This window comes from Corvus moneduloides, chromosome 6, assembly GCF_009650955.1.
Source record: "Corvus moneduloides isolate bCorMon1 chromosome 6, bCorMon1.pri, whole genome shotgun sequence".
Classification (NCBI taxonomy): Eukaryota; Metazoa; Chordata; class Aves; order Passeriformes; family Corvidae; genus Corvus; species Corvus moneduloides.
Window position 1 is genome coordinate 45,511,250 of NC_045481.1, and position 20,374 is coordinate 45,531,623.

The 20,374-nt window shown below is 49.7% G+C and overlaps 1 protein-coding gene across 3 annotated transcripts in view; it reads right to left on the reverse strand.

The window, feature by feature from the left end:
* SLC25A22 (solute carrier family 25 member 22) overlaps positions 1-12,050 on the reverse strand; it is a 51,584-nt gene extending 39,534 nt beyond the window's left edge. Inside the window, exon 1 of one of the 3 annotated variants that reach the window (XM_032112651.1) lies at positions 11,979-12,050. The gene's annotated coding sequence lies outside the window, so the exon portion shown is untranslated. Of the gene's footprint in view, positions 1-42; positions 149-1,514; positions 1,667-11,978 lie in introns of those variants that run through there. The other 2 variants (XM_032112653.1, XM_032112652.1) reach the window with 2 other exon arrangements.
* Between the last annotated feature and the right edge of the window lie 8,324 nt (positions 12,051-20,374).

A 20,374-nucleotide genomic window follows, 5' to 3' on the forward strand; every position in this document is an offset into this window, starting at 1 on the left:
AGTGGTCTTGGCTGAAAAAAGCCCCCAAAATTCTTAACTCACTAGTTTTAGAATCAGTGCAGGACTTTACTATCCCACATGCAGGACTACTGGATACAGAGACACATGCCACCATCCTGGATTCACAGACTGCATCATTCCAGTGTGGTGGAGTCCAAGCCAACACCTGCAGCTTCTGTGAAAAAAAGAAGCAAAAAAACCAACAAAAAACAAACCAACCCTGACAAACACCTGGTAACAAACATCCTGGCAGCATTCCATGGCACCTAGCGAAGGGATGTGCATGGCAAGACCCAGAAGAGTAAAAGGAACCAAGGACCACAGTGCTGCAGCAAATGAAAATTACTTGCAACTATTTTTGTCCTTTTACAAGAACCTTGCTCTTTTGCAGTCTTAAATACAAGCAGCACCAGAATACACTAGCCACTTCCCCTGCCTCAGAATCACCAAGGGGAAACAGAATAGACCATGAGGCAAAATTACTATCAGTACCTAGTACATAACCTGATTGGAGCAGAGTTCAAGCGTGGGTTGCTAAAGTTTATTTCTGTAAATTTCTGGCTCCCAGTCTGTGTCATATTTCGCTGATTCATTCTACGGATTTTTTTCTACCAACAGTGTAGAGCATAGGAAATATCCAGGGCCGGTTGTTTAGTAAACCTGCACTGAAAGTTCCCTTCCATCTACTGTGCCTGCTGCTAATTCCCTTCACAGCTCTGCTCATTAATAAAAATACAACACAATAAAAGAGAACCGCACGCATATACACCTCACCCAAATTTCCACCATGCTGGCTGGTCCTGAGTCACCACCAGTGATTAACTGTTGCCATGCACTGAGGAGGACACAGTTATTAAATTAATAGGGGCTGCTTAACCTGGCTACAAATATACATGAGTTCTTTGTGCCTTAGTGAGCTAATAAGGCATGTGCTAATTACATTAATTCAAACAAGCCCAGCATGCCCTGAGGGCAAAGCGAGAGAAGGGTGCAGCAAACCCAGGCTCTTTCATAATAGCTGTGAGAGAGCGGAAAGTACTTGCCTTGACAGAGCTTTTGGAGAAGCACATGAGCACTACGGCTGGCACCCTACCGCTCCCTCAGCCCAGCTGCTGCCTGGTTAATGTGCAAAATCCCTGCTCATTCACTCAGCCCTTGGTGCAATGATAGACACAGACAGGATCCTCTCTCCGAAGGGCAAGCCAGCTTGTCTCTTCCTATCTCTGTGGCCCAGAGTACACCACAAGCCTTGGGATGACACCCTGCTGCTTTGGGACTGTGAGCCTGGGACCCTGCTGGCAGCCCCCTTCCCACGGTACCACAAGGCACCAGCAGCCTCAAGCCCCGGAGCAGCATCCAGGGCTGCAAGTCACCCATCATTGAGCCATGTCATGCTCATACAGTCCCATCTCCTCCACATCCCCGAAGCCAGCCAGGACAGCTCAGCCAGCATGCAGAGCCTGCAGTGTGACCTTAACAAAGTTAGGCAATCCCAACACACTCCCTAAACCTACCTGGCAATGGAAGCAGGCAGTAGGGACAGTTGCACCTCCTGTGTCGAAATGGGAGCAGAGCCTTCAGAAACAGAACAGGCTGCAGCAGGGAGAAGCAAACGGACAGCAGGAAAGAGACACACAATCCCAGCAAGGTTCAGATATGCTCAGAGAGGAGCCTCCCATCTCTCCAGCCCAAGGGTAAGCAGATCCCTAACCTCTGTCACCTCTGAGAGGAAGGCTCAGCATCAGCTGTGTTCACACTGAGGTGTCTGCTGGGCACTGTCACCACTTCCCGGCAGGCAAAGGAAGGAGAGGAAGAGGAGAGGAAGTTGTTCATATTTCTTGGCACCTCCAAGGACACATGCTCACCAAGCACCTTCTGAAGGATATGCTTTTCCTGTGAGCACTCGCGGACTGTGCTGGAGCAAAGCAAAGGCGCTGCGTTTTTTTTTTTTTCCCCCTCTCTTCCCACTTCTTCCTATACTGCATGCAGTATCCTATACATCTGGCAGTACATAGGGCCATCCCTACCAGATATGAAAAGCCATCACCTTTCTCTGGCTGCTATGCTATGTGAATTTTAAGTGTTACAAAGGCATGATGCTGTCTCTCTGCATCAAAGAGAGAATCTACAACCAGGCACCAGGTGAGACCCAGTGCTGCGGAAGGAGAGCGCAACACAACTTGTCCTGCACAAAGAGGCACTGGTACAGGCTCCATGCAGTCTTGACAGCGTGTTGGCGGAGAAGGTGCAAAGATTTTCATGAAGGGAACAGTACCAGGGATTTTTAGCCCCCGGAAAGCGCCACATGATTTGCTTTCCAGCAGAGACCGTGGTTACTCAACCACTTGTCCAGCACAATTTCAGGCTCCTGCTCTTCCTTTCCCTAGCAACTTGAAGAACTCATTTTGGATCAGGCCTATTCCCAGGTCATGTGTAGCTGTGAACACACAAACACTTGTGTTGACACAAGCAGAGAGAGGCATGAGTGGAAGCAAGGCTGTTCCTCTTGGCAGCGGCCTGCAGCAGCCTGCTGAGTGCACTGATAAAGTAAACCAATACACAACAATAAAATAGAACAAGAATCCCACCAGGGAAGCCTGGGAGATAAGGGCTTCTGGGCCCTGAACAAAATTATTTCAAAGGCTTAGTAACCCAGAGCCCTGTGGGTCTGTATGTCAACTGACAGCTGTCACTCAAGAGTCCCAAAGAGGGACTGTTGAGCCTGGCTGGAACTGCAAAGCATCCCACAAACCCTGCATCCTGTCCCTGTAGCAAAGCCACAGTGCATTGAGAGCATCAGCCACTGACATGGGAACCAACGCTAAAATATCGCAGGTTAATGAAACAGGACCCCAGGGCGTGAAAGGACAGATCCCTCCTGTGTCACTCTTTGGAGTCAGGAGCTAGGCTCCACCTAGGGCAAGGTGACAGAGAAGCATCAAGCAGGAGCCACCATGTAAGCATGCCAACACTGGTGTACAGGCTGCAAGCTCAGCTGCCCGCTAGAGCCAAGGCTGTATTTCAGGTGCCTTTTGTACAAGAAACCAGACATGGAGAATTGACAGGATAACAAAAGAACATTTCCCAGCATTCCAAACACTTAGCAACAGCAGGCAGAGACCTCTCTGAAGAAGAAAGCTTATCTCATTACTTCTCAGCGCCAAAGGCAGCATTTCACTAATGCTCCCAGTGCACTACAAAAATGCCACTTAAATGTCATGTTAATCAATATTCCTTGCCTCTCAGCCACAGGACAGTGCTGCTGCCAGTCCCTTTGCTGGAGGGGGTATGTGAACACAACTGCTCCCCTCCTGCATTGCCAACAGCACTTCTTGCCTCCCACCTCAGCTGTTTTGCTTACACCAAAACTGTTCAGATCAGAGCAAAATGGTTCCTTGCTAAACGTGCATCAGGAGCCCTGCATGGGTCATACTGCCCCTGAAGCAGTTAGCAGCTCGTCCACGGAAACTCATACACAATCTGTGACAAGCAAAGGAATCGTCAAGGGGACTGCAACCACTGACTGATGGCTCAGGTGTCTGTGGCATAATCCATTCAGCAGCTCCCTGCTCACCCAGAGTGCTGTGAATCTGGAGGCTGCAAGGCAGGCAAGGCATCCCCGGCAGGAAGACAATCTATTTTGGAGGCTATAGGCAAATGAAAACACATCCAGTTCTGCTCACCTGAACAGAGTGCTGGGAGATGAGTAACACAAGAAAGGAAAAAGAGGAAAAAGTGAAGTGTATCAAACTTGGAAAGTCATTCCCTGAGCATCAGATGTCTCACCTGGCTACTCCACATGCGCAGTGCAATGCTGCTGACAGATGTATCCACAAGAATTTACCTGACACGTCCTCAGGGAAGCAATTCATCTTGCACTGCTTAAGAATTAGACCTGTTTTCAGAAAGTTTCCAAACAAAAATCACTCCTGAAGGGAACCTCACAACTCTGCTCTAATTACCAACACTGTCTCACAAAGAATGCGTGGCAGCAACAGCAGGCAGCAGTAGACACAAGGAATTGCCATGCCAGTGAGCAGTGTAACAGGCACATTGCCTGGGAAGGCTAGCAACAGTTTGGCAATGCAGAAACTAGACACACTGTTGTGCTCCAGAGGTCCTTGGACAAGGACTTCTGCACTCCAATCCATAATCCCACTGGAGTCAGCTAGTCAGCTGTGACTACTGACATGGGAACCTGCCTGCCCCAGAGCAGAGCCCACTCCAGAGGTGAGGCAGCACTCTGGGGGAAACACATTCTCCTTCCCCTGTAAGAGCAGTAACCTCGTCAGGAAGAGGGGAGGCTGGCCACAGCAGCCAGCTCTGCTAGAGTTCATCAGGGTCCCCAACCATGACATGTAAACCCTTTCCCATCCCACACCTTTCCAGGCTGCCAGCAAGTTTGCCACCTCACCTGTATGCCTAGGTGTGTCAAAAAAGCGCTTGCCCTTTACCACAACTGATCCATTTGTTTCCAGTTCCACACCACCTCAATTTGCACTGACACAGGTCCCAGTGACTGCACCAGCAGAGGGACAACCCAGTGTCAGATGACCCTACGGCCTTCCTACAATCTCACCCGTGTGCCAAGCAGTATCCCACAAGCTGCACAGCAGCTCTGCAGCCTCTCTCCCACAAGCTGACCCTGTGTGTCTGCAAACTGCCCATGGCTCCCCTGCACCAGACCAGCCTGACGAGCGGGCACAGTTGAACCTTACCACAGGGAAAAGGGGAGCTTGCTCCACACACGGACCTAGCAGAGCCACAGAGCCTGAGTCAGCGGTGTGCAGATGCCTCCTGAGCGCAGGGGGGCTGTGGGAGCAGCCTGCTCAGCCTCCCCAGAGCATGCTGGCAGGGAACACACCGCATGGCGCACGCAGGCACGCGCCCACACACAGCTCAGCAGCGACCTGGCATTTCTTCCCCCCTTCCCAAAGCCAAATTCAGACCATCTGTTGAAGTATTTCTGCAAATCATCCCTCTCTCAGGAAGGGCCAGGGGCTGAGTTCAGTTGTGTATATAGCGTCTGGCATTTCTGTAGTGCTTATCACTTCAGTATCCAAGCTATTTCCTTCAAGCTCTCCATTAGTTTTGAAGAACCAGAGTGAGGCACCAGTGAATCTACATCATAAGTTCCTGTAAAAAATAAAAAAGGGCATCAAAAAGATGACAGCTGCTCAGGTCATGCACACATTTAGCTACTAACAAAGCAAGTGGAACAGCTCACGTGAAGCAGGTCGGGCCAACACAATGAGTTTTATGTCCTTTAAAAATACTACTACACTTAGAAAACAGCCTTCATAAACAACAAGTGCTCCTGTTGCCTTTCAGAGAAGAGCTCAGCTTGCCCAGGGCATGGAAAAGGAAGCTAGTACCGCTATCCTTGAGAAAGCCAACACAAACTGGAAAAGGGAAATGAAACACCTAGAAGAGGAGACCATTTACTACATCAGATCATACCTTCTGCAACAGCTGCCACTGCTGTTGTGCATAAGAGGCAAAGCCCTGGAAGTGCTGCTGTTGCCGTTTCATTGTAAGGGACAGGATCAGAGACAGACATCTTATTGCTTACCACAGGTCAGGCTCTAAATCTGTAGCAAAGGAGAAAGCACTACCAAAATTCACAGTAAGCCCCTGACACAGCCTGTCCCTAAAACACAATTCCTTCTTTCTTATAAATCCCTAACTATCACAGAGCAAAGAGAACAGCACTGAACAGGGCATCAAAGATGCTCCCAATCTGCACATGGCCTTGAAGAAGGTGTTTCCATCCCATCACACCCATCAGGCAACAGGGAACTGCCCTTTCCTCTGTCAAAGCGGGCAGGCAACACACCCATTGAGGGCAGTAAGGTGTCAAGACACCACAGTGACAAGGACAGAGACTCAGGAGCAGCAGAAACGAAGATGGGTTGGCCCAGACTAAGCACACCACAGGCTACAGTTTCATTGCAGGCACTTATCCACACAAAGCCAGCACTCATCCTGGCTCAGAGCTCTCACACCACACAGCACAGCCCCTTGTCAAAGCAAAAAAGCTTCACTGAAAGCTGCAGTTGAATTCAGAAACGAAGGATCATGGCTACTGGACTTCTTTCTGGCTTGATCCAAACCAACTGCTCATTTGCACAGCATCTCTCTCCTACTAAAATCATCTGCTGAAAGTCTCCTATCTTTGTGTTCTAATTAAAAAAGAAAAGCACATACCTCACTTCCCAAACACCTCCTCCAGGCCAGTTACTCACTCAGTGCAGAAGCATCGCTGTCCTATATAAGAGGGGAAGATTTCCTTCTCCTTCCCTCCCCTCATAGCTGGGACAGCCTTTAAATTGAGAGTATGAGCCCCAGTCATAGAGTCAAAACTCCAGGTGGGGCACGCACAGTCTTTGATGTGACTTAGTCATCTCCAGCTCCTTGAATTCATGCTATTTGGGGAAACTTAGTTGGGTCAAAACCAACCTCTCTCCTCCTGGCTTCTGGATAAATGCCTCAGACAGGAAAGAAAAAAAATCCAGACAGCCCTCCTTATATGCCATACACCAGCATCAGTGCCAAAGGAAGGAACAGGGCACAGGAAGGTTTGACAAGACACAGTCACCCACCCACAACAGGACTACCAAAATGAGAACAAGTATCAGTTACAAAAATGTTTAACAAAATAAAATAAAACTGCATTCCTGTGAGCAGCTCACCACAGGCTGTACTAAATTGAGATCAACAGAGACCCCACAGATTAAATAAACAGTAACCCATCGTATTCCTTCTGATACAGAACAAGTATTTCTGCCCGGGTGCCTCTCCCTCCCCCAAGCATATAAACCCATGTAGACAACCCACCTAAAGCAGAAAATGTTCAAAGCTTTTATATTTGCAGATGTGTGAGATGAAACTGCCAGACAGAAATCCAAACCACCCAGAGTGACAAGGTCTTTTCATTAGGTTTGTCTGTGATTTTGCCTTGTTTTCTAAAGCTTTTGTACCTCCTGTTACTTTATCTTCACAATAATTTGAACTACCAGGCAATCAATACTGCAAGGTTAAAGCAACATCCAAGTTTGGCATTGGACAGCTCAATCCACCTCCTCCTTCCTGCTATCTCTGTGCTGGAAGGCAAACAGAAGAGGACAGGAAAAAAAGTATTTATCTGCTGTTAGGATTAGCTGGAGCAACACAGCGTTAGCTCTACCAAGCCGCCACTGTTAGCTGGATACGACCAAGTGACAGTCCCCAGCCCTCTGGTACAGCCAGAGGACTCAGCCTTGCTGAAGGAGGATGGCTTCATTACATCATGGTGCCAGAGAAGCTGAAACACACTGCCCTGTTAGACCTCAGACACCTCTCTGGCAGGGAAGAAGCACCTGCAGTTACATCCCTGCTGTCTCACTGTAGACAGACAAGACAACTGGCTCCAGCAAGGCTGGAGTCCATGCAGCCATTTATGAGGAATGCACCATGAACACAGGCGTGGTGTTCAACATGTTCAAGAGTAACAAATAAAAACAATTCACTGCCTACGACAGGAAGCATCCCTAGCTCATGTGCCATGGTAAGTAATCGACAACCCCATCTCTCCCAACTTGTAGTAGTACAGATGTTTAGTCACTTCTAAGAGAGCCTGAATATGCAAACATGGGCATTAAAGCAGGCTTTTACATTTCCTGAAAACACAGTCAAGGATTTAGGAGAATGTATCATGGATGTAAAAAGAATAGTTACCAGTCCTCATGTACCTGCAGTAGCAGAAGGCAGAATGCTGTGAACAGGCAGATTCCTCCCCATCCTGCACAGTTGCTCTAGAAGGAGCAGTACAGACATTTATCCTACACAGTATTGCAGATTTTAACAGGAGAGCAGAGGCAGCTGGGAGAAAGACATGTCCAACTGGAAGTCTAACAGGACATTAACAAACTTGTAAGTGACAGGCTAAACAGGCTGTGGGACCAGACTCTTCCTGTTGCTCTACGGCTCCCGTATGATGCTCAAATTCAGCTGGTGCAAACCAAATTTGCTCCACTGTCTGCCAGAGCTGTATCAACCTACTCCAGTAAAGGTTGAAGGTGCTCAGCTCTGGTACACCACTGATGGGCCACTGGGACACCAATGACAGGTCACCAGCTGTGTAGGAACTTCATTCTAGGGAAAAACAAAGGGAAAAAAAAACCAAACCTGAAAACAAACCCACAACAAAACAACAGGGAAAAAAAACACTCTGAAAAAGGAAGGTCAGGAAGAAGGCAGGCTCAGGAAGAAACACCTCTCTGTTCTACAACAGCCTAGAAAAGGGGAAACTGCAGAAACTCCCTTCACAGGACATTACCATCCTATCATAACACACATGAACTGCAGCACTCAGGATCACAAGGAAATTCATTTGTCCCAGCCATTCCAAACCAGGTTTGGTCACACATCATCTCCCCAGCCCAGGCTCTCCTAACAACAGAACAAAAAATATTTTGCATTTTTCCAACCCTTTTCCTTTCCCCTTGGGGCGTAGCTCAAAGCTCTTTTATGTCATTCTGACAGCACAATATGATTTTAGGCAGATAAACCCAGCCCATTAAGAGATACACCCTGTGCAAGACATCTTGCTGGCACTGCAAAGCTGGCAGTGCAAAAGATTTGCAGTTCCCTGCCTGCAAACGAGACCAGGGATCAAGTGACAAAAGCAAGCATCGTGTGGAACAAGGCGGACCTGCTGCTGGCTGGCACCAGGGGACATGAGTCCCTCTGCAGTTATGGTCAATGCTGCTGAACTTTCTTCCCACCCCACAAACCTTTCATCCCTCAGACTTCACAAGGACGTCCCACCTTCCAGTAGCTACTGTGAACCTGGCAATTATCCTCCCAGGAGCATTTTGTTTCTGCAGGGGGATGAAAGAGCATCCATAGGTTTGCTTACATCTGTAAAACAACTAACTGCCAGCCCAGCAGCAAACCCAAAGCCTGACCCTTTGGAGGACCAGAGATGGAGACCATGCATCCTTACACCACACCCAGGTACTCCTTGCTGAGGAAGAAGGAGCAACTCATCAGTCACCCATCTTACAGCCTCCTGGCTGCAGATTATTCAGATAAAACCCAGAGTGTGTTAAGGAAACTTTCCTGTCTGACCACCCAGGAGCCACTCTGTCAGTCACATTCCCCCCATTCCAGACTTTCACTGCTAGGACCAAAGTCCCTTCACAGTAGATGGCTCCAGTGACCCCACGGGTGCCCCTCTTGGCTCGCTGCACACCCCACACTCACACAGTCAGACAGGGTTTCCTTACTGGCTCAGGCCTGGGCTTCCCACAGCAGTCTCAGATGTCTGGGTCCTCTAAAGTAATTTTATCATGGTGCAGAGACACAGAAACAGCTTGACCTGGTGCCTCTGGGGAGGGATCCCCAACAAAAGCATTCCTGGGCTTTTATACTCTTACAGTTTGTGCACCCAGACAGTCTGGGGTCTTCCTGCTGAGTCATCAGCTCCTGCTGTATGCCTATGCCCTTTGCTGTCCAAAGGGCCAGCACCAGATCACAGCCCCTTGCCTGGGGCTCCTGACATTTCCCCCACCCAGGGCACAACCTGTAGCTCACACTGCAGCTGCACATCCAGCTATCAACACTGGGTATATTCCTCAAGAAGTGCCAAAGATATTTAACTATTTTCACAGCACTGCATGGTCATCACATACCCTGCAACAACAGTGTTCCCTAGATTGGGCTTTAACCCTCAAGGAAAAGCTGTTCTCAGGGGAATCTGCAAAATTGGGCCCCTGGTCAGGGATGCTGGCTCTACACACAGATTTTATTCTAGCTAAACACAGCACAACATCTACTCACCTGGAAACACAGCTGCCCTACTCTGGGAAATTTCTCCCTCCTACTATTTCACAATTCTCAGGATGACAACAATTATGCAAGAACAACCGTATAAGCACATGAAATGCTTACAGCTTCTAAGCAGGACTTTCCCCAAATTTCCCTTACCAGAGCACAGCTCCAAATCCCATGGCTCCCAGGTTTCAAGGCACACCAACTACCAGTCACTGCACCTCTGTCCCTTCTCTCCATCACACCTTTGCCCTGCCAGAGACCTACGAGACAAAACATGACGTACATGCAAGCAGGGGGCTGCTTCCACATGGACAGGCTGCTGTCACCTTGGCCAGCCAGGTAGGTATTTCCCCCATCTTGCCCACTGATTTAAATCTTGGCAGGAAAAGGGGAGCAAATGGCCTTGACAGGCTGTCAGTGATCTCTACCTTTTAGTAACTTAATACAGCACACTACCCCTTCCTAAAACGGCAGCAGGAGGATGTTCAACAGCTCTGGCATCCCAGTAAGACATTAACAAGATTGTTGGGCATCAAACAGGACTGCAGACTTTCCTTCAGAGCAGATCAGGGCTCCAATTTATGACACAGATTTGATCCCTTTTCCAACTCAGCCATCCATCTGCGCCACAGATCACCACCACCCTCAAAACATAGCGCTCCTTACTACGACAGGCACGCGGTGAACAGATGAGCTCAAGGGCACAGCACCGGGAGAAAATCTGCACCTGTATGAACAACTACAAGTAGTAGCACGCAGTTAAAAATCCTACAGGCAAGACATTTAAAGGGGTAAACCCTCATTAAATCCTGGTGTTTATTTTCTGAGGAAGAGGTTAGAGGAACTCCTACTATTAAACCTTGCCTACTCCTTTGTTTATAACAGCCTGCAAAGCAAACCAGAAGTAGAGGACAAGAAGACAACCACCACCAGAGTCCCACAGGATACATCGTTATCAGTACCACTCTAGTTCAGTTGCCTTTTGCTTGCCACTGCCAAGAAGCAAGTTCTTGAGAAGCAAAGCCACAGTTACTTGCAGTGATCAAAATCACTGCAGATACCATTCCAACAGCAGCAGCAACACCGCGAAGCCAGATCCTAACAGCAGCGAGACTCTCAGAGATTAACATACTATGGTAAAAACATACACTATTTAACTGTAAACGTCTAATAGCTAAAAAAACATTAGGCCAAATAAATATAGCTAGGATCCTGCCCTGACACCTGGCAAGGTGTATAAACTAAAAGGTGAGAAGCCTTTCAGGAAAGAGGCTGGGGCATTGGAAAATCCGATTTCCACAACTTCACCCTCACCCAGCAGGAGCCCAGCAGCTGCAGGGGGTGCAGCGAGACAGAGGATGCTTGGGGTTCAATTCCTAGGGTGACCTTGAGGAAATCCCAGAGTCTGTCCACATTTCCACTTTCCCCATCCACTGCATGAAGAGCACAATAACCTTGACCTACCTCAAAGAGGCACGGATCTGGCTTAGGAGAGTCTGGAAGGAGCTCAGAGGGGCTTAGATGCAGGACCTGCGCTGCGACCGGGGCGGTCAGGGAATCCTACGAATCGCCCCACAAATCAGAAGCCCCGGAGAAACTCGGAAATCGCTTTCTATATAAAAAGCTGCACCTCTGGGGCACTAAAGGGCTCGGTGGAGCCGCACACGTGTCACCCGCAATTTCCCTGGCGCGGGCAGGGAGAGGAAGGCGCGCCGCGGCTGCAGCCCCGCGCTCGGCAAGGGCAAGCCCCGCACGGCAAGCGGGGGATCAGCCCCGGGCCCCCCACGCAGGCAGAGGGACCCCCGCCCGGGGAGGAGGGGAGGGGCTGGGGAGACTTAAAACGCCGAGGGTGAGGAGGGGAAGTGGCGGGCTAGGGGAGCCCGCAGCTCCGGGAAGAGGGGGGGGGGGGGGGGGGGGGGGGGTACATGGGGAGCCCGCGGAGCCCGCAGTCCCCCGGGGCGAGGAGACGGCCCTCCAGGGCCCGGGGGCGCAGGAAGGGCGGCCGGCACACCCCTGAGATGAGGGGCCGGGGTAAGCGGCGGCGGGGCCGGTGCAGCAGGGGCCAGGCCGGGGTAGAAGAGCTGCATCCCGGTGGCAGGAGGGGCGTCGGGACCCCCGGCGGCGCCTCCCGAGGGCCGGGGAAGGGCCGTGCCCGCACTTACCGGGGCGGCGGCGGCGGCGGCTCCCGCCGGGGCCGGGGACGGTGCGGCGCGGGGTGCGGAGCTCCTGGCGCGGCGCGGCCCGGCCCGGCTCAGCTCTGCCCCCTCCGGCCGCACTCGGCGCAGGAACCGCCGCTGCCGCCGGTCCCTCCCCGCCGGGGCGGCCGCCGCGTCCCCATGGCAACGCGGCCGGGGCGCCCGGGGATCGCCGCCGCCTCCCCCGGCCGGGCGGAGGTACCGGGGCTGCCCCGCCGTGCCCACAGCCCGCCAGGCCCGCGGAGCCCACAGCCATCTTGCGAAGCGGCACACGGCAGGACACGGGGCGAGCGACAAGGGGGAGAAGTAATAAATCTGTCATCTGCACCCGAGGGAACGGCGTGAAGTTGTGTCAGGGCAGGTTTAGGTTGGGGATTAGAAAAAGGTTCTTCACCCAGAGGGTGGCTGGGCACTGGAACAGGCTCCCCAGGGAAGTGGTCACAGCAACAAGCCTGAGAGTTCTAGAAGTGTTTGGACAATGCTCTCGGACGTATGGTGTGACTCCTGAGGATGTCCTGTGCAGGGCCAGGAGCTGGATTCCATAATCCTTGTGGGTCCCTTCCAACTCAGGATATTCTGTGATTCTGTCATTCCCTTCAGGATAGCAGTCAGGCCAGCTGTGCCTGTTGGGTCACCACGCTGTGCTGCCTGCTACCCCCCAGGAAAGCCACCATACTGCTGGCAGGCTTTGATTTTTGGGGTTAGCAGGCTCCACTGTGGAGCTGGAGCTCTCAGGAGCATTACGGGGCCTAAGTCCTTGCTGGGACAAAACATCCACAGAGACCACTTCAGCAGGCCTTGGAAACTAAGCATGAAGGCAAGGAGGACAGTGGGAGCCAGACAGATCTCTGTGCCTCTTGGGATGACCAAGTTCTTTGTGGTGAGGGTGGTGAGGCTCTGGAACAGGTTGCCCAGAGAAGCTGTGGATGCCCCAACCCCGGCAGTGTTCAAGGCCAGGCTGGATGGGGCTCTGAGCAACCTGATCTAGTGGAAGGTGCCCACTAGAGGAGATTAGAATGAGATGGTCTTTAAGGCCTCTTCCAACCCAAACCATTCTGTGATTCTATAACATCCACAGGTGTGACACCACCAGGGAGAGAGGGGAAGATCTCCAGGGGAATACATCTCTAAGAGCCTCCCTTGTTGCTCATGTACACCAGGCCTAGGTGAGTGTGGGATTACCAGCTCTGTACCAAGGGCCCATGGAAGCTAGCAGAGCAGGAATGCACAGTTATCCTGTGCAATGAATCTGAGGTGGCTAGAGAAGAGTGCCTACAAGCATGCTCCCGGGGGCATGTAGGGCTAATGAGGACATTGTATATACAGGAGAAGTGACAATTATATGGAGTCGTGATGAACAGCCCAAAAACATCACAGTTGTTCACACACCTGAAAACAAGAGGAGCTTGTTATCACAGTCAGGGACCTGGAACCCAAGGTGAGGAGAAGATGTAAACTAGAGGCCAGTGAAGCTTCAGAAGCCAATGCTAATGATTTGGATACAGGTGAAAAGGGGATCAGCTTTTCTCGTGTGCTTTTCAACCTGGGCTGAACAAAGCATGAGAAGATACAGCACAGGAGGTGGAAAGCTCACTCCAGAAGGGTGGTGCCTGACCAAGGAAGGAGACCTGTGTGCTGTGGCCATTTTATTGGATGAGCATCCAGCATAAGAGAAAAATGCAAGTGTGGTGGGTAGGGAGATGCCAGAATAGTCTATCCAACCACACAGCCTTATCTCCACCATGTCCTTGGAAAAACAGGCAGCAAGGCCTGGGTTGCAGGCAGGCTGCTGTGGTGGGCACTGCTGCAGGAATCCCCAGTTTGGGGAACAGCAAAACGATGTGGGGGAGTTGTGGTTACCCCTTCTCACTCCCCAGCTGCAAAACTGCTTCCCACCCCTTTCTCTGGTCATGACCTATCCCTTTGTAAAGGCATTAGTGGGTTTCACTGTGCTGTACCCTCTCAGTCAACAGCTGAACTGAACTCAGCGTGGCTTGAGGTATGGATGTTACTGTTTATCACAGCATAGATGTGCTGGCAGAACAATACCATCCCCTGGCAAAGAAGAGGTTAACACTGTCCATCTTTGTGCTGCGTCTCAGGAGGACTGCAATCACACATTTTTATTTTTGGTTCTGCTGCGTAAAAACAACTGCTCTTTGTAACCTGCATGGCACAAAGGACCCGTTTCTTCCGGCAGCACTTTAGAGAGGGGATAAAAAAAGGAAGCAGAGGAAGAAAGTCCACATTCAGTGAGTGCCAGGTTGTCAAGGTTTCCTCTGCTTTCAGACATAAATTTTTTCTCCTGACAGACACAAAAGAGATTTAAAACTGTTTGATACAAAATGGAGCTTCAAAAGCAGCACTGTCTGTGTCTGATACAAGGTGAAGAGCATAGCTCAGGACCTCCCGTACGAGGCAACATTGTTGTAATCACAGCATGCACCAGAGCATTATACCAGGTCTGCGCTCAGCTTGTCAGAAAGCTTGTCCTGTGTGAGTCTCAAAATCCTGCACTGCTTTCAGCCTGCCTCCCAGAGTGGCTGTGGGCTGGTTCAGCCCTTCAAGGACATGGGTCAAGTTCAGTCTGCTGCAAAGAAAGAGGCTTTCATGAGGTCTTGCTTTTCAGTTTCCTTCCCCATTTGTATTGTTTTCTGTTTTAATAAACTGTGGAGTGCCAGTGAAATCCCCAAGTACCTGATGAGTGTGGGTATTAAAGCAACGCTTAAAAAAGTAAAACTGGGCAAGCTTGGTCACTGCTCCCTTGGCCTGGTGGCCATTCTGGACATGATTCTCAGAGCACTGGTAGACAATTTATCTGATAAATATCGAGGAGGCAGTAATGTAATTAGCACCAGTCAACATCATTTTCTGGAAAAATCAATCCCAGCCAAGCCTGATCTTTGTTCTCCATTGAGACCACAGGATCTGTTGCCAAAGGTAACAGCACAGAGGTGTTAGGGGACTCACCCAGGGTACAGCCAAACAGAGTGAATAAAATGAACAGAATTACAGCTGGCCATTGACTTGGATGGCAGGAAGCACCCAGAAACCACTGACCCAGCAGGTCTGGTTTCATTTCTGTGCAGATACTTGACAGTACAGAAGCGAGAGAGGATGTGGATGCAGCTGGAGAGTGCAAGAAGGGGACAGCTTAACCCCAAACCCGGTTCTGTTGTCCCCAAGAGCTCAAGCTGCAAGACCACGCTGGTGAGCCAGTGTACATGGTCTGTCTGTCCTCTCTGGCCATTACTCCTTGAAAAGAGGCTGCAGATACCTTCTTAGTAGATATTTGGTTCAAATGTGAAACAATTAGCGGGAATAAAGTCCCTGATGCTCAAAGCACACAAGTGTGTGTAAAAAAATATGAAGTAGAATTTTCTTCCTTTTTTAAGTGACTTTTGGAGCAGCTGGGTTGACCCTGGCATGCTAATGAGTAACATGTCGGGAGCTGGCTTAAACAATGGCCCAGCTCCTGCAACACATCCTGCAGGGCTGGCAGCCTCCAGTGAGCGCCAGCATCTCGCAGTGCCCAGTACCCGTGAGTCTCCAGCCTCGGGGCTGCCTGACACCCGGCAGCTCCCCTTCCCTGCCTGTCCACAGCATGTGCCACAGCAGCAGTGCCTCGGCTCCCTTGGCAGCCAGCACAGGCTCCCACGCTCAGCAAAGATGACACAAGGAAAAGCAATCTCATGCCCTCCATGCTTATCTCCTGGATAAAACATCGAGGCACTTTTGTTTATTGAGTGCCGATGAATGGCACTGTCTTGGCTGTGAGGTCGGCCTCCAGATCCCACTCTGGGCATAGCTGCTGGCAGGGAGCCTGCAGCTGCAGCCATCTATTGCCCTGGGAGCCTTTCAGCAGGGCTTTCCCCTTACACCCAGGGAGAAAACAACCCACAGCATCCCACTATATGCATCTGTCCCCATGCAGAGGTGGCATTGGATTTATGGGGCACTGATCACTCTTTTCCCCTGGGGTATATGGCCCAAGAGTGCAGTTGGGTGCCAAAGAATGCAGTTTGCTCCAGGATTTTTCAGTGTTCCTCACCCTCCACAGCTTGTCTCCCCTTTCAGCAGCTGATGAACAGCCGTGGGGAATCTGCATTGGCAGTAGCCTGCATGGCTGCTTCTTGGGGGGCAGAAAGGTGAGATGGCTCCATGCTGCCAGGATGGAGGGTGAAGTGCATGCTGAGGACACTGTCACCCTGCCATGGCTGAAACAGCTGGACCTCAGGGAGAGTCACAGTTCCCAGGCTTGCTGCCTCACCAAGAGCTGCAGCCAGCTCCTTCAGGGCCATGTTATTTTAGGACCCCAAAAATTTCTGATGGATCTATTTGTGACTGCCTCTGCCTTCCAGCCATCATTTGTGCACAGCAGTTGTCACAAAATAGCCTGTTTAAGCAGCAGAATTTTCTTTACTCTGCCCAGACTGCAACCACATCATCTCTTGTAAGGAACTTTTGAGGGGGAGACACCATGTGTTCTTGCTCCTTTCAATGCATCAGGATGAAAGCCTCACCAAATCATCTGTTGTGGGGATTTTTGAGGGGGACACACTGTATCTTCTTGCTCCTTTCAATGCACCAGGATGAAAGCGGCAGTGGGATCGTCACTCAGCCTGATGCTCCTGCAACACATGAAGGCTGTGCAGACACCAGGAGACAGAAACTTGCAGTGTTGAGAGGGAGCAGCTACGATCAATATCACAAGCCATGCTTGTTCTCACCTCCGGCCTTGGGGAGATACTAAGAATTACAAGGATTTCCATTTTTCTCCAGCCTGAAGGGAAGAAAACCAAAACCATTTGTCCTGAACCATTGCTGCTTCCAGAGAAAGTAAAATCCTCCAAGGATGTGGCTGAAGAGGTAGCAAGGTGAAGATTCATACCTAAGCTCATGTCCTCCCCCAGCTATCCTGTTACTACCTCCCTCACCCATCTTTCCTGTCCTACTTCTCACTGTAACCTAAAGCTTCTCTCCATCAGCCCAGCAAAGCAGAGCTAGAATCCTAAGCATCCAGGCTCATCAGCCAGGTCTCTTTTTCACACGATAGGGAGAGATGGGTGACTGCATAGGGGCTGCACCCACCACATGCATAAGTCCCACTCTCTTCTGGACATGCAGATTTGCTGTTTCTAAACCTGGTGATGCTAAACACCAGAAGACCAGGTATGGCCTGTGGCAAAAAGCTGGCAGAGACAGTGTGGCTGGGAGACACACTGTGTGATCCTGTTCATACCCAAAGCTTTAAGTTCTTCCTGCTGCCTCAGAACTGTCCCACAGGTGGGTCTGACACATGCTGGTACCTCTTTTGATCGGGAAAAAGTTTTCCTGCATTAGGATGGAAAACTCAAATAATTTCTTAAGCTATTCGTGGGGTCTTTTAGAAATTCCAAGGTTTACCGTTGCTGCTTCAAGCAGAAGGCTGGCAGGGTTGTAGAAGCATGGAAACTTAGGGCAGCTTGGGCAGCTAAGAGATGGCGAATATTATCTTGCTGTTTTCCCAAGTCACTCACTAAATGTCTGCAGACAGCATCTCTCAAGCTCTCATGTCCTGTTAGCTAAATCAAACCTGCCCAACTTCATGGAATCACACAATGGTTTGGGTTGGAAGGGACTTCAAAGATCCAACTCACCTGCCATGGGCAGCAACACCTTCCAGCTGAGCATGCTGTTCTGGGTTGTGCCCAATCTATCTTCCCTGGCCTCCTGCGACCCAGCAGCTGATGGCCACTCAGGGCCTGCCCCAGGATGTGGCTCCACCAGGTGACCCAGCACATGGGACTTTGTGTGCCCAGCCAGGAGATACCTCCAGCTGCATCTCTCTGCTGAGACACAGTGAAAACAGGGCAGAGCAGATGTTTTCAAGCTTGATATGACCAGAGTAGAAATCCTGTCTCCTGCTTTGAGCAGTGCTACCTGGTTTGTTTTGGGTCACCACTGGCATTCTCAGTCCAGGAGTGAAGCTCAGCCACATGGCTCTGAGGAGATGTTCAAGCAACAGCTGCCTCCTCCGACCCTTGCAAGTGTGGTCTCCTCTTATCCACTGGGCTTCAGCAGAAACAAAATTTGCAGCCGTCTTGCTTTTCTAGAGAAAGTAAGTAGAGATGTCTGATCTGCTTCCTCTGCCTGCTTTGTTTCTCCACATGCTCTGTTGCTGCTGTCTGATTCAACTCTTGCCTGAGAAAGGCAGCCCCAAATCTCTTGCTCCTTCCACATGGGAATGCATTCAGCTTTCCATATTCCTTCGCTTTTTAGAGGACTTGTTTCCCCACCAATTTAATCAATCACTTTCTGAACACGACATTTATGTTTTGGCCTCAAACATCTCTCAGCAAAGAGTCAGCATTAGAACTGTGCATAGAGGGGGGGAAAAAGTACCCACTTTTGCTGATTTGTAGGTGATACTGGACTATTTCGTTTGGTGCCACCTAGTTGAGAAACAGTGGATGGCAGCCACATATTCACAGTCTTCATCCTTTCCCAGGAGATGCAATACTTTGCCATAAGGAAAGAGTTAGAAATACTCTGTAGTATTCATCTCTGGGCATCCTTCCTGCCCATTGCACATTTTCCAGTTCCACCGTCTGGAAAAGATAAGAACTCCACTGGTGTTCAATGAGCAAAACAAACAGAATGATCTTAGCTCCAGCCTCCCAAAACAAACTTCCAGATGGGTTCAACCTACTGTGAGACAGGAAGCATAGAGGCATGGTCATGGTGTCTACCTGGTTTCTACATTTCCCAGTCACTGAGTTCTTTCAAGGTCACTGGAAACTGGAACAAGGGTCAAACTCTCCTCATGGATTTTCAAGACGTGCAGATTTACAGAAAAATGGTGCTTTTAAGAACATACAGTTTATTTCTGCAGAGCTCAGGAAATGAACACACACTTAATTGCAGCTGTTTTCCTCATTTTAACAATACCAACTGATACGTGTTGTGGGCTCTCTTTGAGGCAGCCCTGGGCTGGGGTTCTGATGCACCAGTGACTACAAACCAGTCCCACTCCTTTCCCAGTGAAAGCTACTCTTGCTTTAAAGGCTGAAAACATGGGGTGATCCTCCCTTGGGAGGAAAACAGTGAATTTAAAGGCCATCAGATTTCCTTTCCCTTTTAAAAACCCAGCAGTATGACACTGTCAAGTATGGACGTGAGTGTGTACCATGCAGCAGGAAATCGTACCAACTGGATATCTTCTAATGCTGCCTCAGTTTTGGCATCAAGCTCAGTAAGCTCATGGCTGAACCATCCAGTTCTCAGCGCAACACAGAGATTCCTTTCCCTTATCAGAGCAATCCTATGGATGTGCTGAGTTTTACAGTATTGCTGCCTGCCCACGGTAAACAGAGAAACTGAACACAGCCCCTGTGGGCTCACTCTCAACTTCGTATTTCAGTCAGGTCTTTTACTGGGAATTATACAGCATTTTACTGACAGGACTGTGTAAACAGTTTAACCCCCTGCAGAATATAATCAGGCTTTCCCTTGTACTTTTTATGGAATTAATAAACTGATTTGAGCTTTGCCTGGGCTTTCATTTCTCAGCTTTTTTTTTTTTTTATTAATATCTGTAGGAGCTGGATCTGTCTCCTGGCAGCCAGAGGACTATCACGGTTAGAAGAAACTCTAAGTGGAGGGTGGCTTGTGGGAAACACACTGTTCCCCTCCCAGGTCATTCTGGTGGAGATCTGTGAGTTTACGAAGTAGAAAAGGGTTTAATTCTGAGAGTTAAAGAGCTATAAAGGTTACAGCCAAAAAAGGAGAAAAAATGTTCCTACTCTCAAACAATTTCTCACTTAAATTTTTTTTTTTTGCAAGTAGGCTTTTCCCAGTATTTGGGAGAAGTTTGGACACATCAGGATCATGCACACTAAAAACCATAAAATCTGCCAGATCATCTGTAGGACACAGTAAGGTGCATATTAGGCACCAAGAAAAGCCAGATAGCTGGAAAGAGAAAGATACTACTCTAATATGTGATGAATTCATGACAGAATTCAGAAAGGAATGCCATTATTTTGATTCAAAAGATAAATGCCAGGTTAGTAATTCCTTTTGTTCTTTCAACCATCTACTGCAACTGTTACCAGCCATAGCAGCTACAGGCTTAGAAAAGACTTACTGTGCCTCAAAGAGATTATTGATAAAGATAACATGCCTCAAAATAATGTTTTCCATTGACTCTCATCCAGCTCAAATATTTGCTGCCAAGTCAGCTGAGGAAAGAGCAGTTGAACAGTTGCTCTGACTTCCCACCCTTGGAGTCCTCAGCTGGGTGCTTGCTTTGGTGTCACTTCAAGGAGAAAGCCAGATGCCTGCAAGGAGGCCCAGCCCAGCAGCTACCACTCAGCAGGGAA